At 42.2% G+C, this 16,131-nt stretch overlaps 1 long non-coding RNA gene across 2 annotated transcripts in view; it reads left to right on the top strand.

The window, feature by feature from the left end:
- Positions 1–14,918, top strand: part of LOC134358766 (uncharacterized) — a 49,325-nt gene extending 34,407 nt beyond the window's left edge. For both annotated transcript variants that reach the window (XR_010020945.1, XR_010020946.1), the window contains exon 3: positions 14,680–14,918. This is a non-coding gene — a long non-coding RNA (uncharacterized LOC134358766). The remainder of the gene's footprint in view (positions 1–14,679) is intronic.
- Positions 14,919–16,131: the final 1,213 nt, after the last annotated feature.

Genomic DNA, 16,131 nt, shown 5'->3' with positions numbered 1-16,131 from the left:
CACTATTTCAAGAAGTTAGGAACTACACTGAATTTGAAGGCATGATAATCATCTTGAATGTTATAATGAAAATGAAGATTTGAGGGATGCAGTCATTGAAAGCTTTGTATCAAAACACCAAGGTGGGGAAATATGAAGATATGGTGAGGGTAACAATTGAAACTGAGCTAGTGACTACACAGAATGCCAGGAAATTTATTGATGGATTACAACAATACTTCATGCAGGAAGGCAAAGAATGAATCCATTATCTACACAAGGTGTCAGCACTGATTTTGTTCACAAAATCAAAGTCTTGGAAAAGTACAGCATAGAAACAGGCCTTTTGATCCATCTAGTTCATGCTGAGCTATGTAAACTTACCTACTCCCATTGATCTGCACCTTAAACACTGAAATTGAACTCGTATTCACCACTTGCACTGGCAGCTTGTTCCACACCATCATAACCCTCAGAGCGAAAAAGTTTCCCCTCATGTTCCTCTTAAACTTTTCACCTTTAACAGTTAACCTATGGCCTCTAGTTATAGTCCCATCCAACCTCAATGGAAAAAGTCTGCTTAACTTTACTCTATCTGTGCACTTCATAATTTTGTATACCTTTATCAAATCTTCCCTCGATCTTCTATGTTCCAAGGAATAAAATCCTAACCTATTCAATCTTCCCACGTAACTCAGGTCCTCCAGACCCAGCAACATCCTTGTAAATTTTCTTTGTACTCTTTCAACCTTATTTATATATTTCCTGCAGGTAAGTGACCAAAACTGCACACAATACTCTGAATTAGACTATAGGACCACAAGATATAGGAGCAGAAGTAGGCCATTCAGCCCATCGAGTCTGCTCTGCCATTCAATCATGGGCTGATCTAATTCTTCCAGTCATCCCCACTCTCTTGATTCCTCCTCATACCCTTTGGTGCCCTGGCTAATCAACAACCTACATCTCTGCCTTACATGCACCCAATGACTTGGCCTCCACAGCCGCTCTTGGCAACAAATTAGCCGCTCTTGGGAACAAATTAGGCCGTACCAACATCTTATACAACTACAACATAACATCTACAACATAACATCTTCTGTACTCAATACTTTGATTTTTGAAGGCTAATGTACTAAAAACTTTCTTTATGACCCTATCTACCCGCCGCACCATTTTCAATTATGGACCTGCATTCCCAGATCCCTTTGTTCCACTGCACTTCTCAGTGCCCTGCCATTCAATGTGCAAGATCTACCCTGGTTGGTCTTATCAAGGTGCAACACCTCACACTTGTCTGTATTAAATTCCACCTACCATTTGTGTGCCCATTTTTCCAGTGGTTCCAATCCCACTGCAAGCTATGATAGTCTTCTTCGCTGTCCACTACACTTCCAATCTTGGCATCATCTGCAAATTTGCTGATGCGGTTATCCACATTATCATCCAGCTCATTGATATAGATGACAGACAACAACGGACCCAGCACCGATCCCTCCAGCACTCCACTGGTCACAGGCCTCCAGTCAGAGAGGTAGCCATCTACTATCTCTCTGGCTTCTACAAAGCCAGTGTCCAAACCAATTTAATAGAATGGAATGGGCTGCCGGCAACGGTGGTGGAGGTGGATACAATAGGGTCTTTTAAGAGACTCTTGGATAGGTACATGAAGCTTAGGAAAATACAGGGCTATGGGTAACCCTAGGTAATTTCTAAAGTAGATGTTCAACAGAACATTGTGGCTGAAGGGTCTGTATTGTGTTGTAGGTTTTCTATGTTTCTGTCTCATTTTAAATGCTGAGCTACTGACCCTTCTTGACCAATCTCCCATTTTAGCAAGGCAGTCGACAAGGTCTAAAGTCCATGTATTCAACATCCACTGCCTTGCCTTCATCCTTTCCTGGTAATTTCTTTGAAAGACTCTAAGACTGGTTAGACACAACTTACCACACACTAACCCATGCTGACTATCCCAAATCAGTCTGTCTATCCAAATACTCATATCCTCTCCCTGACAATACCTTCTGATAACTTTCCCACATCTGATGTCAGGCTCACCAGCCTATAATTTCCTGGTTTATTTTTAGACCCTTTCTTAAACAGCAAAACATTGGCTATCCTCCAATCCTTTGGTAATTCACCTATCACTGAGGATGTTTTAAATATCTCTGCTAGGGACCTGGCAATTTCTTCTCTTGCTTTCCACAGGGTCCGATGGAACACCTTGTCAAGCCCTGGGGATTTATCCACCCTACTTTTGCCTACTTACCAAATACGCTTTTGCCAGAAAACAGCTACACTTGCCAGATCCTTACTGATACCATCAAAATTGGCCTTTCTCCAATTTAAATCTCAGCTTGCAGACCCGCCCTCTATTTTTGCATATGTACTTTGAAACTAATGGAACTCTGATCACTAGATGCAAATGTTCCCCTACACAAACTTCTGTCACCTGCCCCATCTTATTTCCTAATAGCAGATCAAGTATTGCATGCTCTCTCACTCGGACTTCTACGTACTGATTAAGGAAACTTTCCTGAAGCCATTAGACAAACTAGTCCTTTTACAATACAGAAGTCCCAGTCAACATGTAGAAAGTTAAAAATCAGTTACTTTATTTACATTCAAAAGAACATGCCAGAATACAATCAATAAATTCCTCTGTAGTAATACTATATTAATATTGGTAGTGTGCCAAGTTATTCTAGGTCATTTAAATACATAATTTGTTACTCAGTTACATGGTAGTTTGCCTTTTTATAACTTTTTATTCTTTCCATGAAAAAGCAGCTAATTAGGGTGGCCAAGTAATTGAGCCATACACTACTGGTCCTGATGTATCCCAATTAACCAGAATCTATTGTACCTTAATGCTCCACAAGCACTAAGCTGCCTGGTCAAATATGATAATAAATGGGATTGATAGTCGGCATAGACATGTTGTACCTAAGAGACTCTTCCTGTGCCGTAATGATTCCATGAATTTGAAATAGTGGATTCTGATTATTTGGGCCACTATTTAATCTGGGAGGCCATTTATTTGCAACAACTCAAAGAACAAAAAAAGGGAAAATAGTTGGGATTCCCTTCTTTTTGGGACACTGCCACTTAATTGTGGTTGGAGACTGTGGCTGAACAGTTTGTAATTAGTGTCAGTCACATGCACTTGGGTGACCATTAGACATTGCACTGTGCTTAGAGTGATCAGTTTAAATAACGTCAGTTGAATGTGTTTGTGTTCAAAAAGCAGCAATTTCTGTCTCTGATAGTTGGCAAGAAGTAAGCTAAGAAAATTTGGAACTGTTTTGCCTACCATGGTTTCAAGCATTCAGACTTGGAGATGCCAGAAATGACCAGGAGTGAAAATGAAATGATTTCACTACTTCATTGAGTTCGAAACTACGTAGAATTTGAAGGTATCGACAATCGTCTTGAATATTACAATGAAAGTAGAATTGGAGGATTCAATTACCTAAAGCATTGTATGAAAGCAGTCTATTATCTGCAGTGGGTGTCTGCACAGTTTTTGTTCATTTGCAGTCAATCAAAAGAACACAGCAGATGAATCTGCCACTTGCACCGAGTCTGGCACTGTGGCTCAGAAGGGAAGGGGTGCAGAGTAGGAATGCAGTGGTGATAGGAGATTCTATAGTTAGTGGAGTAGATAGGAGAGTGTGGACGCTATACAGAGACCCAGATGGAATATTGCCTCCCCAACGACAGGGTCAGTGACAACTTGGATCGTGTCCAGGACATTTTGAAGGGGGAGGGTGTGCAGCCAGATGTAGGAAGGAAAAGAGAAGATGTCCTGAAAAAAGTATTTAGAGAGGTAGAAAGTTGAAAAGCAGGACCTTCAGGATAATAATCTCTGAATTGCTGCCTTTGCCATGCGACAATGAGGGCAAGAATAGGATGATTTAGCAGATGGATGCATGGCTGAGGAACTGGTGCAGCGGGCAGGGTTTCAGATTTATGGAACATTACGATCTCTTCTGAGGAAGGATTGATCTGTACAAAAGGGATGGGCTACATCTGAACCCGAGGGAGACCAATACCCCGTGGGTAGGTTTGCTGTAGCTATTGAGGAGGGTTTAAACTAATTTGCATGGGGATGGGAACTATAGTGATAGGGCTGAGGACACCACAATACACTATAGAGGTAGTGTATAGTGAGACTGTCAGAAAGGACAGGCAGATCATAGGGCAAAATTGCAGAGAGTGAGATGGGTTGCAGTGTAAATGGGGACAAAGTTCAAAAGGACTATACAGGACTGAAGGTGTTATATTTGAATGCACGCTATTCAAAATAAGGTAGATGATCTTGTAAAGCAATAAAGAGATTGGCAGGTATGATGTGGTGGATTTCAAGGAGACATGTAGAATCCACATGGGTAGAGTTAAGAAACTGCAAGGGTAGGATGACCTTGAAAGGAGTTGTTTACAGGCCTCTGAATAGTAGTCAGAATGAGCCCTGCAAGTTACAGTGAGATGGAAAATGCATGTCAAAGAGGCAATGTTATGTTAGTCATAGTGGATTTCAATATGCAGATAGATTGGGAAAATCAAGTTGATGCCAGGAACCCAAGAGAGAATTTATGGAATGCCTCTGGGATGGCTATTTAGAGCAGCTTATGGTTGAGCTCACTCGGGGAAATCAGCAATTTTGGATTGGGTGTTGTGTAATGAACTGGATGTGATTAGGGAGTTAAAGGAACCCTTAGGAAGCAGTGATTATAATATGAGAATTCACCCTGCAATTGGAGAGGGTGAAGCTAAAGTTAGATGTTTCAGTACTACAGTGGTGTGTAGGGAGTTACAAAGGCATGAGAGGAGCTGGACAAAGTTGATTGGAAGGGGATAGTAGCAAGATTGATGATAGAGTAGCAATAGTTCAACCTTTCTCTGCAATTTAGATGAAACCCCAGTAACATTCTAGTAAATCTTCACTGTACTCTCTCAATTTTGTTGACACCTTTCCTATAATTCGGTGACCAGAACTGTACACAATACTCCAAATTTGGCCTTACTAATTCCTTGTACAATTTCAACATTACATTCCATCACATTATATGTTGGGACCAGGTTATATCCTCAGATCTTGACACCCAGGAATTTGAAACTGCTCACTCTCTCCACTTCTGATCCCTCTGAGAATTGGTATGTGTTCCTTCATATTACCCTTCCTAATATCAATAATATCAAAAATGATATCAAATATTTTTTCAGATATACAAAGAGCAAAAGAGCAGCAAGAGTAAAGATTGGACCACTGGAAAATGAGTTCTGGGGAACAGGAAAATGGTAGATGAACTGAATAAGTATTTTACACCACTCTTCACTGTGGAAGACACTAGTAGTATGCCAAAAGTTCAAGAGTGTCAGTGGGCAGAAGTGAATGCAGTGCTATTACTAGGGAGATCATGCTTGGGAAACCGAAATATCTGAAGGTAAATACATCACCAGGACCTGATGGACTACACCCCAGGATTCCAAAGGAGGTAGCTGAAGAGATCATGGAAAAGTTAAAGGCCAGTTAGCTTGACCTCAGTGGTTGGGAAGATGTTGGATATGATTATTAAGGATGTAGTTTCGGGGTACTTGGAGGTACATGGCAAAATAGGCCAAAGTCAGCCTGGTTTCCTTAAGGAAAAGTCTTGTCTGACAAATCTGTTGAAATTCTTTTAGAAATAACAAGCAGGATAGAGAAAGGAGAATTGGTGAATATTGTGTACTTGAATTTTCAGAAGGTCTTTGACAAGGTGCCATGCATGAGCCTGCTAAACAAGATTAGAGCCCAGGATATTACAGGAAAATAAACTAGCATGGCTAGAGCATTGGCTGATTGACAGAAAAGTTAAAAATGGGAATAAATGGATCCTTTTTGGATTGGCTGCTGGTGACGAGTGGTGGGCCACAGTCTGTGTTGGGACTACTTCTTTTTACGTTTATGTCAACAATTTGGATGATGAAGTTGATAGCTTTGTGGCCAAGTTTGTGGATGAGATGAACATTGTTGAAGGGGCAAGTAGTGCTGAGGAAGCAGAGAGGCTGCAGAAGGATTTATTCAGATCAGGAGAATACAGTGTTGGGAGTTGTATGGTCATGCACATTGGCAGAAGGAATAAAAGTATAAGCTATTTTCTAAATGGGCAGAAAATTCAAAATTCCAAGGTGCAAAGGGATTTGAGAGTCCCCATGCAGGATTCCATAAAGGTTAATTTGCAGGTTGAGCCGATGGTGAGGAAGGAAAATGAAATGTTAGCATTCATTTCAAGACTAGAATATAAAAGCAAGATGTAATTCTGAGGCTGTATAATGCTCTGGTGAGGCCTCACTTGGAGTATTGAGAGCAGATTTGGGCCCCTTATTTAAGAAAGGATGTGCTGACATTGGAGAGGGTTCAAAGGAAGTTCACAAAAATGATTCTGGGATTGAAAAGCTTATCATATGAGGGGCGTTTGATAGCTTTGGGCATGTACGTGCTGGAACTTAGAAGAATGAAGGGGGATCTCATTGAAACCTATGGAATATTGAAGGGCCTAGATAGAGTGCAACCAGGTGCAACAGAGTGTGGACAACACAGAACAATTAGTTTATGAGTCACCTCAAAAATTCTACTTAGAATCATCATACTCTACTTAGAATAAGAAACAAAATTAACCAGCGATCAGTGAAGAACAGTGTGGCTTTGTCGAAGGCAAGGGAACATCAGACACCACCTATATTCTCAGGAGTATTTTCAGAAGGTCAATAGAAGTACAAGACCTATACTTCTGTTTCATTGACTACACAAAAGCCTTTGACACAGTGAAACACCAAGTCATCATGAAAATGCTTAAAGATATTAATATCGACAGAAAAGATCTAAGAATAATCAGGAATCTCTACTGGCAACAAAGTGCAGCCCTATGGATAGACAACAAGATTGATAAATATCAGCCAATAAAACGAGGAGTCAGACAGGGTTGTGTTCTATCACCAGACCTGTTCTCCCTGTACAGCAAAAACATCATGAGAACCATACAAGACCTACCTGGAATAAGTATAGGAGGATACAATATCAACAGCCTCCGCTATGCGGATGATACAGTACAGATAGCAAACAGTGAAGTTAATTTACAGAAACTAGTATCTACCATCAACACAGAGCGAAAGACTTGGCCTAACCTTAAAAAAAGAAAACTGAAGTAATGGTAATATCAAAGAAACCTGATATCCCAAACTGTGGGATTGTATTGGGAAATGAAATCCTGAAACATGTTCACAACTTCAAGTACCTTGGATCATGGGTAACATCTGATGGCAAGTGCAAAATGGACATGAAAGCAAGAATAGCAATGGCAAGAACAGCATTTACAGAAATGAGAAACATCCTAACAACAAGAAAATAGCGATTGACATCTGCCTTCGAACTCTCAGCTGCTACAATCTTCCTATATTGATGTACGGCTGCGAGTCATGGACCATCACAAATGCAATGGAAAAAAGATTCAATGCATCAGAGATGTGGTTCCTCAGAAGAATGCTATGGTTATCCTGTCCAAATATGATATGCAATGAAGTTCTACAGAGAACGAAAACAAAACTTAAAGTCAGAAAACAGGAATCAAAATTCTTTGGACACATCATGCAAAGAGAGACATTAGAACATTTAGCTACAACTGGAATGCTGGAAGGAAAAAGCAGAGGCAGACAGACAGAATGAAAATGATAGATGGAGTAACATCATGGTTAGAAACAGGGGAGGCAACAACTACAATTTGGAGGGTCAGGGACTGTGATGGATGGATAGACATGATCACCCACGCCAAACGGCAAGGCACCTGAATGAATGAATGAAGATAGAGTGGATGTGAATAGGATGTTTCATTTAGTGGGTGAATCTAGGGCCAGAGGGCACAGTGTCAAAATAGAGGGATGTCCATTTCAAACAGAGATTAGGAGGAATTTCTTTAGCTAGAGGGTGGTGAATTGGTAGAATTCATTGCCACAGGCAGCTGTGGAAGCCAGGTCACTATATGTACTTACCGCAGAGGTTGATAGGCTCTTGATTAGTTAGGGTGTGAAAGCTATGGGGAGAAGACAGGAGAATGGGATTGAGAGGAAAATGGATCAGCCATGATGAAATATCAGAGCAGACACGATGGGCTGAATGGCCTAATTCTGCTCCGATGTCTGATGTCTTGTGTCTAATTATTAAGCATTCACAGCTCTTTTACAGCCACCACCACCACACTTCTGTCATCCAGTCTCAACTTGGTCTTTATTCCATCATAGATACTTTGTGTTCTCACCACTTCTTCACCTCTGCAACTCAAAACTTGCTTGTATCTCCAAATTTTCCTAGTTTTTTTTTCTCTCCGCAGATGCTCTCTGACCTGTTGTGTATTTTCAAAATGTTCTGTTTCACTGCAGAGCCAAATCTCTTAACTCAAATCTTTCTAAACTTCCTTTCCTCATCTCCAATCCCCTGCTCCTCAAATGTTGTCTTTTTTTCAGCTATAGAAGTAAAGCTAATTGGGCTTTGATCGCCTGCTGTTTGCCTTCCTCCTTTAACACATTGGCAGTTTTCCAATCTGCTGACATTTCTTCAGTATCAAAGAATTTTTTTGGAAGGTTATAGCTAATACCTCTACTTCCCCAGTAACCACTTCTTTTTGAATTCAGTGATGCAAGGTTTCTGGGCCAGGGCATTTAGCAGCCTTTTGTCAAAACCTAATGCTAGTTCTCTAGTAATAATGATATTTACTTCCTTCCCAGCATTATTCCATATTAGTACAATGTTCATTATTAATTGGATATTAATGGGATGTTCACAGTATCTTCTGACATAAAGAAGGCTGTTCAACTCCTCTGCTATATTTTATAACTATTTCCCCTAGAACATCCTTCTAGGAACATTCTCTAGGAAACCAATGTTCCCTTGGACCTCATTTTTTATGTATTTTTATATTCCTCCCTACTGCCTTTTTAAATGTCCTTTATTAGATTCTGAATTTATCCCAATCCTTAGGTCAACTGCTAACTTTTGTCTCCTTGTCAGAATCAGGTCTATTATCACTAACACATGGTGAAATGTGTTGTTCTGCAGAAGCAGTACAGTGCAAGACATAATAATTACTCTATTATAAAACTAAATAGCTCACTTCTCTGGTTCATGGACTGTTCAGAAAACTTCCAATTAAATACAGAAACCTTCCAATGAAAATCCTCCTTAGCTTCATTAGCAAGCCACAGCTGTTTCATCCTTTCTCTAGAATATTTCTCCTTTACCCTGATGTATTTTAGCTGAATGTCAGCCAGTGCTCTCTAACTATCCTTCTGTGGAGTTTCAATGGGACTCAAGCACAGACCAATGAATACTTTTTCACCAGGATTTATTAGGGAGCACAAAAGCAACAGTCTTTCAAAACCAGAAGGCAGGCACGAATCTGAAATGGCAGGCAGAGGTCTTACCAGGAAAGGCAGTCAGGCAAGGGCAGACAATCCAGAGCACACAGGCAAAAATCAGGTCCAAGAACAGGCAACATCCAAAACACAGAATCAGGCAAAATCACTTGGCAGAAGTCACAATAACAGACTAGAACAACACAGGTTAGAACTGGGACAAACTGGCAGAGAACATACGTCAAGGCAGGGTTTAAATGGACAGGGTAATGAGTGAAAATTAGACACAGGTGGGTGCAAATGAGGAGACAAGCAAGTAATTGGAGGAAGTCCTAAAAGGAAAGGGGCTGGGCCAGAACCCACATGGCCAGGTGAAAGAAAACAGAAATTAAAGACTGTCATGATCCAGAGCTACCAGTAGAGGCCCTTCAACCCAGTATTCAGGCCGGATCCTTAACAGTCTCCAGACGCCCTTCTGGTACGGGATGGCTCCTATGAAAGTCCTTAATGAGAGAGGGATCCAGGATATCTTGAGCGGGAACCCAACACCTCTCTTCGGGGCCATAGCCCTCCCAATCAACGAGGTATTGCAGTCCACGACCTCTGCGTCGAACGTCCAGTCATCGGTGCACAGTGAAGGCCTCTGAGCCATCGATGAGACGGGGAGGGGGAGGGGGCAGAGGGGGATGCAGACAAAGGGCTTAATCCTTGAAACATGGAATGTAGGATGGATTCTGCGAAGGGTAGGGGGTAGTTTTAGACGTACCGCCGAAGGGTTGATCACTTTGGTGATGGGGAAAGGTCCAATGTAGCGTGGTGCCAGCTTGCGGGAGTCCACCTTCAAGGGAATGTCACGCAAAGATAACCACACCTTTTGACCCTGGCGGTAACGGGGGGCCTCGATGCGGTGACGGTCTGCTTGCTGCTTCATTTTGGCTGTAGATTGAAGCAGCGCCTTTCGGGTTCATCTCCAGGTCCGTGAACACCTCTGGACAAACGCTTCGGCTGAGGGAACACCCACTTACTCCTCCTGAGATGCGAATAAGGGGGGTTGATAGCCAAGACAGCACTGGAATGGGGATAAACCTGATGAAGCAGAAGGCAAAGAATTAATGGCGTACTCGACCCAGGGAAGTTGTTGACTCCAAGAGGAAAATTCCTGAGATGTCACACAATGGAGCAGTACCTCCATCTGCTGATTAACCCGTTTGGTCTGGCCATTACTCTGTGGATGAAACCCAGATGAGAGGTTAACCCTGATCCCGAGTAGTTTGCAAAAGGCCCTCCAAAAGTGGGAGATGAATTGCGAACCTCTATCAGATACCACTTCAACAGGGAGACCGTGAATATGGAAAACATGCTGAATCACCAGGTTGGCAGTTTCCTTAGCAGAGGGCAGCTTGGGAAGGGGAACTAAGCGGACTGATTTGGAAAAACAATCCACTATGGTAAGAACAGTAGTGTTACCGTTGGAAGGAGGGAGTCTGGTGACAAAGTCCAGTGCAATGTGTGACCAGGGCCTTCTAGGAACAGGCAGGGGTTGCAGGAGACCAGTTGGTGGCTGACTGGAGGTCTTGTTCTGTGCACAGACTGGGCAGGCAGAAATGAAGCTCTCAACATCCTTCCTCAGGGATGGAGAACCTAGGAGCGGACAGACTGGGGAAGATACAATAGATTAGCAGGGCAGGCACTAGGAACAGACTCACCCTGCTGGGCAGACTGGACCACAGATTCAATCTCCCACTGTGCTGGGGCAACCAGACATTGCTTGTGGAGAATGGTCGTAACCTCGGGCACCTCATCGGTTGTTGGAAACTGCCTGGAGAGCGTCAGGCTTGCTGTTCTTAGAGCCAGGAAGGTAGGCCAGGGTGAATCTAAAACGGGCAAAAAACAGGGACCACCGAGCCTGGCAGGAGTTGAGGCATTTGGCTGAACGGATATATTCCAGGTTCTTGTGATCCGTCCAGACTAGAAAAGGAGTAGTCGTTCCCTCAAGCCAATGCCGCCATTCTTCAAGAGCAAGTTTAACAGCCAATAACTCTTGATTGCCGATGTCATAGTTGCGTTCTGCGGGTGAAAATTTTTGGGAAAAAAAGGCGCACGGGTGTAGCTTGTCCTCTGCTGAACACTGACAGTATAGCCCCTACTCCTACATCAGAGGCGTCAGTCTCTGCAATAAACTGCCTTGTAGGATCGGGCTGAAGGAGGATAGGTGCTGTGGTGAAACGGGTCTTTAGATCGGAAAAGGCTTTCTCAGCCGCTGGATTCCAGGCGAACTGCGACTTGGAGGAGGTGAGAGCAGTCAGTGGGGCAGCCGGGATGCTGAAATTTCGAATGAATCGGCGATAGGAGTTGGCAAGCCCGAGAAAGCGTTGGACATCTCATTGAGAGGCGGGTTGTGGCCACTCCTCTACTGCCTTGATCTTCTGAGGGTCCATCTGGATTCCTCCAGCACTGATCACATATCCCAGAAACAAAGTTGAACTCTGGTGAAATTCACACTTTTCCGCCTTCACAAATAACTGATTCTCCAGGAGTCGTTGGAGCACCCGACGGACGTGCTGGATGTGTTCAGAGAGGGACCTAGAAAATATCAGAATGTCATCTAAGTACACAAATACAAATCGATTTAGCATGTCTCTGAGGACGTCATTCACCAGGGACTGGAACACAGCAGAACCATTAGAAAGTCCGAAAGGCTTTACCAAATATTTGTAGTGCCCAGATGGCGTATTGAACGTGGTCTTCCACTCATCCCCCTCTCTTATGCAGACCAGATGGTAAGCGTTGCTGAGGTCGAGCTTGGAGAAGATAGAAACACCCTGGAGCAATTCAAATGCAGATGACATAAGAGGAAGAGGATAGCGGTTCTTAGCGGTGATCTCATTGAGACCTCTATAGTCCACGCAAGGACGCAGGGACCCATCCTTCTTGGCTATAAAGAAGAACCCTGCACCTGCTGGGGAGGAAGAGGGATGGATAATCCCTGCAGCCAAGGCCTCCCGGATATACTCGTCCATCGTTTCCCTTTCAGGTGGAGACAGGGAATACAGACAGCCCCTAGGTGGTGTGGTTCCCGGAAGGAGATCTATAGTGCAGTCATAGGGGCGACATGTTACACTACGATTCATCTGAATTACTGCAATTCTGTTCTATTGTCTGCATGTCATTCCTGACAGTCTCACTACACACTGCAATCTGCTTGTGTACCAACTGCCCATCCTTAGCCCTATCACTCTGCCAAAATAGTTCAAACTTTCCCTAGCTGCTCAAGCCATGAGTTCACTTATCACATTTCAATGCTTCATGCATTACGTTTCAATGCTTTGAGGCTTGTTACTTTTAATCACCTGACTTTTTTCATACGCTTTTCTATAACCATCAAGATCTCATGTATCTCTATATGGCCATCCCTTAGCGTCCCATACTGCAAAGAGAAAACAACCAGTCTATCCAGTCTCTCCATATACCTCAAGCCCTCTTGATCCAATAACACCCTTGTGAATTTTTACTATAACCTTTCCAGCTTAATGACATTCTTCCTATAACAAGCTGGCCAGACCATTGTCTGTATAAATTTCTCCCTTCATTGAGTCACAGACTTGTACAGCACAGAAACACACTCCTTGGCCCAACTTGTCCATGCTGATCTCCAAGCAGCCATCCATACTAATCCCATCCACCAGCACTTAGAATCACTAGACTCTGGTGATTCGAGAGTTCATCTGGATTCTTCTTCTGTGTTGAGGGTTGCTGCCTCTAACCATTTGTCAGCTAATGCACTCCAAATTACAACTGCACCCTCTGGGTTAAATAATCCTTACATCTCCTCTCAGTCTTTCACGCCTTACTTTAAACCCATGGGCTCTATTTACCAATACTTTTGTGATGGGGAAAAGTAAGCCTCTGTTAGCTTTTCAATGACCCTCATAATTTTGTACACACCTATCACATCCCTTCTTAGCCTTCCCTTCTCCAGGAAAACAAACACAAGGTATCCAGTCCTCCTTATAACAGACACTCCATCCCAGCAACATCTGATGAATTTTCTCTGCATCCCCTTCAGAGCAATCACATCATTTTTGTACTATGGTGACTAAAACTGCATCTGATTTTATAGATGTGGCCCCACCAGGTTTTATAAAGCTGTACCATAACATGCCTGCTCTTACATTCTATGTCCAGCTAATGAAGACTACCTTGCATTTTCTTTCTTTAACATTCTAAATATCCAAGTTGCCACCTTCAAGGGTCTTGCAGGATGCCCTACAGTCTTTCTATGAGGCCCTTAAGCCTAACACTATGCCATTCAGGAGTCACTTACGCAGATGCTCTCTGAGCCAATGTTTCAGACCATTGGCAAAAGGTTATCAGCCTGAAGCATGAACTTTTTTCCATGCTGCATCACAGCTGGTTATTCCCAATATAGAAACTTTTATTTCATAATCACTGTTGAAGTGTCATCCAAATAATGCTTTAGGAAAAATGTAATTGAAAATTATTTATTTTATACGGACAAGAAAAGAAATCTTGAGGGATTAGAGAATTAAAGATTTATTATATGCCCACATGGAAGATGTCATATTTCAAATACTCAGTTAATTCGAAATGTCGCTTTTCACAGACAGCAAGGAATCTCTAAAGGTGACTGAAGTAAACCAATGTGCTTCTTTAACTTTGACCTTGCCAGAAGAAAGAAAAGTTATGTTGCATATGCAGGACAGAAATGCTTCTTTTATCAACTTCCAGATTATGTGCTGTGAAATAGGCCTGATTTAAATAGGAATTCTAGGCAAAACTGCAATTTCCTGCCAACTGTGTTGGAGTTGTACCACTCTAGGCACCAGAATATCAAGCCTTTGAAATAGTGTGTTTCAATATTCACCTGAGTGGTGAGAAACTGGATAAAAGGTTAATAGCTTCAAGATATTTCCATAAGAAAGTATTTTATTATACAAATGTGAAGAATTACACATTATCCATAATTTCCTTTCTTACTAAACAAAACCAGAAGCATAATTCAGTGGTTACTGCCCCCTTCACTCCCAGACCACATGCTCTGTGACCGCCCCCATCCCTTTCCAGCCATTACATAAAAACTATAAAGAATTTTGATTATGATATGCAGTGATAGAAAAAAAGAACTGCTAGTTCAAAGCAGTGAAAAAATAATTGCAAACATTATTCCAATCTGTTTAAAGCTACAAATAAAATTATTTCATTATTTAATTGCAGTAGAAACAACGTTCATCAGCAATTTTAGAGCATGCATTTGCATTCCAAATATTCACCACTTTATTTCTTTTTCACCAGTGTTTGGTGCCAATGGTATCAGCTTCTCAACATCAGAAGGAATTTCAGGGGCCGGCTTGCGGTGCAATGACATCAGCGCTGGACCCGGGAGTGGAAGTTCCCGGGTTCGAAGCCAGTCGGCTCCGCTCCCGGGTACACTTTCCATCCGTGTCGGTTTGGGTGTCGAGATTGCAATTCGACCTTGTAAAATAAAGGGAAAAATACTGCGAAAATGTCTGTGTGAGGAGTGGCGCGCCACACAGTCTCTCTCTCACTCCACGCCTTGTAATAGTCATGAAAAAGACATCATCACGGACGCGCGCACACGCACAGATGAGCACACAAGCACAGACTCACACGCACGCAGGTACACGCCGAAAAAAAGAAGGAATTTCAGATGTCTCCACTTTGAGTAACTTGCAGTCTTTTTCATTGCCTTGAAAGAAGGTGGGCAACTGCACAGAAACCGAGCTCCACTAAATATGATGATGGAAAGGTAATAAAGAAATCTTGACCTTTTTCCACAATGCAGGATAAGGTTCAGAGATTCTTTCTGCAACCAAAATTCTTGATATGAGTTTTTGAGCCTCAGCATCAGCTCAAAGTCATTTTGTAGCAAGATTAATTCTTCCTCCATCCTTCCTGTTAATTCCTCAGTACAAGTGTTCAGAATGGATTTATATGGAATTTTCAATCCAGAGAAGATCCTGAAGACTTTCTTCCATGTCACCCAGGTGGGCACAAGATACGTGAAGACATTCATCTGGTATTCGTTGTTTCTCTTCCAACTCAGTCAGATTCAAGATTCAACGATTCAAAAGATTCAAAGTACATTTACAGTGGTACTGGAAAGTTTGTGAGCCTTGTAGAATTTTCTCTATTTCGCATAAATATGACCTAAAATGTGATCAGATCTTCACCTAAGTCCTAAAATGAGAAAAAGAGAACCCTATTAAATACTTGTATATTTATTTATTGAGAAAAATGATCCAATATTATATGTATTTGTTGGAAAAAGTATGTGAACCTTTACTTTCAGTAAGTGGTGTGACTCCCTTGTACAGCAATAACCTCAACCACACATTTCCGCTAACTGTTAATCAGTCCTGCTCATTGGCTTGGAGGAATTTTAGGCCATTCCTCCTTACAAAACGGCTTCAACTGTGGGATGTTGGTGGGCTTCCTTTCATGAACTGCTTGCTTCAGGTCCTTCCACAACATTTCTATAGGATTAAGACTCAGCCCTTCCAAAACATGAATTTTCTTCTTTTTAAACCATTCTGTTGTTGATTTGCTCTTAAGTTTTGGATCATTGTCCTGTTGCATTATCCAACCTCTATTAAGCTTGAGGTGATGGACTGCTATGTTGATATTCCCCTATAAAATGTCTTGATACAATTTTGAATTCATTGTTCCCTCTATGATTACAACTGTCCAGGCCCAGAGGCAGCAAAGCAGACCCAAACCATTATG

The sequence above is a fragment of the Mobula hypostoma genome, chromosome 2, assembly GCF_963921235.1.
Source record: "Mobula hypostoma chromosome 2, sMobHyp1.1, whole genome shotgun sequence".
Classification (NCBI taxonomy): Eukaryota; Metazoa; Chordata; class Chondrichthyes; order Myliobatiformes; family Myliobatidae; genus Mobula; species Mobula hypostoma.
The sequence above is the reverse complement of the archived record's forward strand: the minus strand, read 5'-3'. Positions and strand labels throughout refer to the sequence as shown.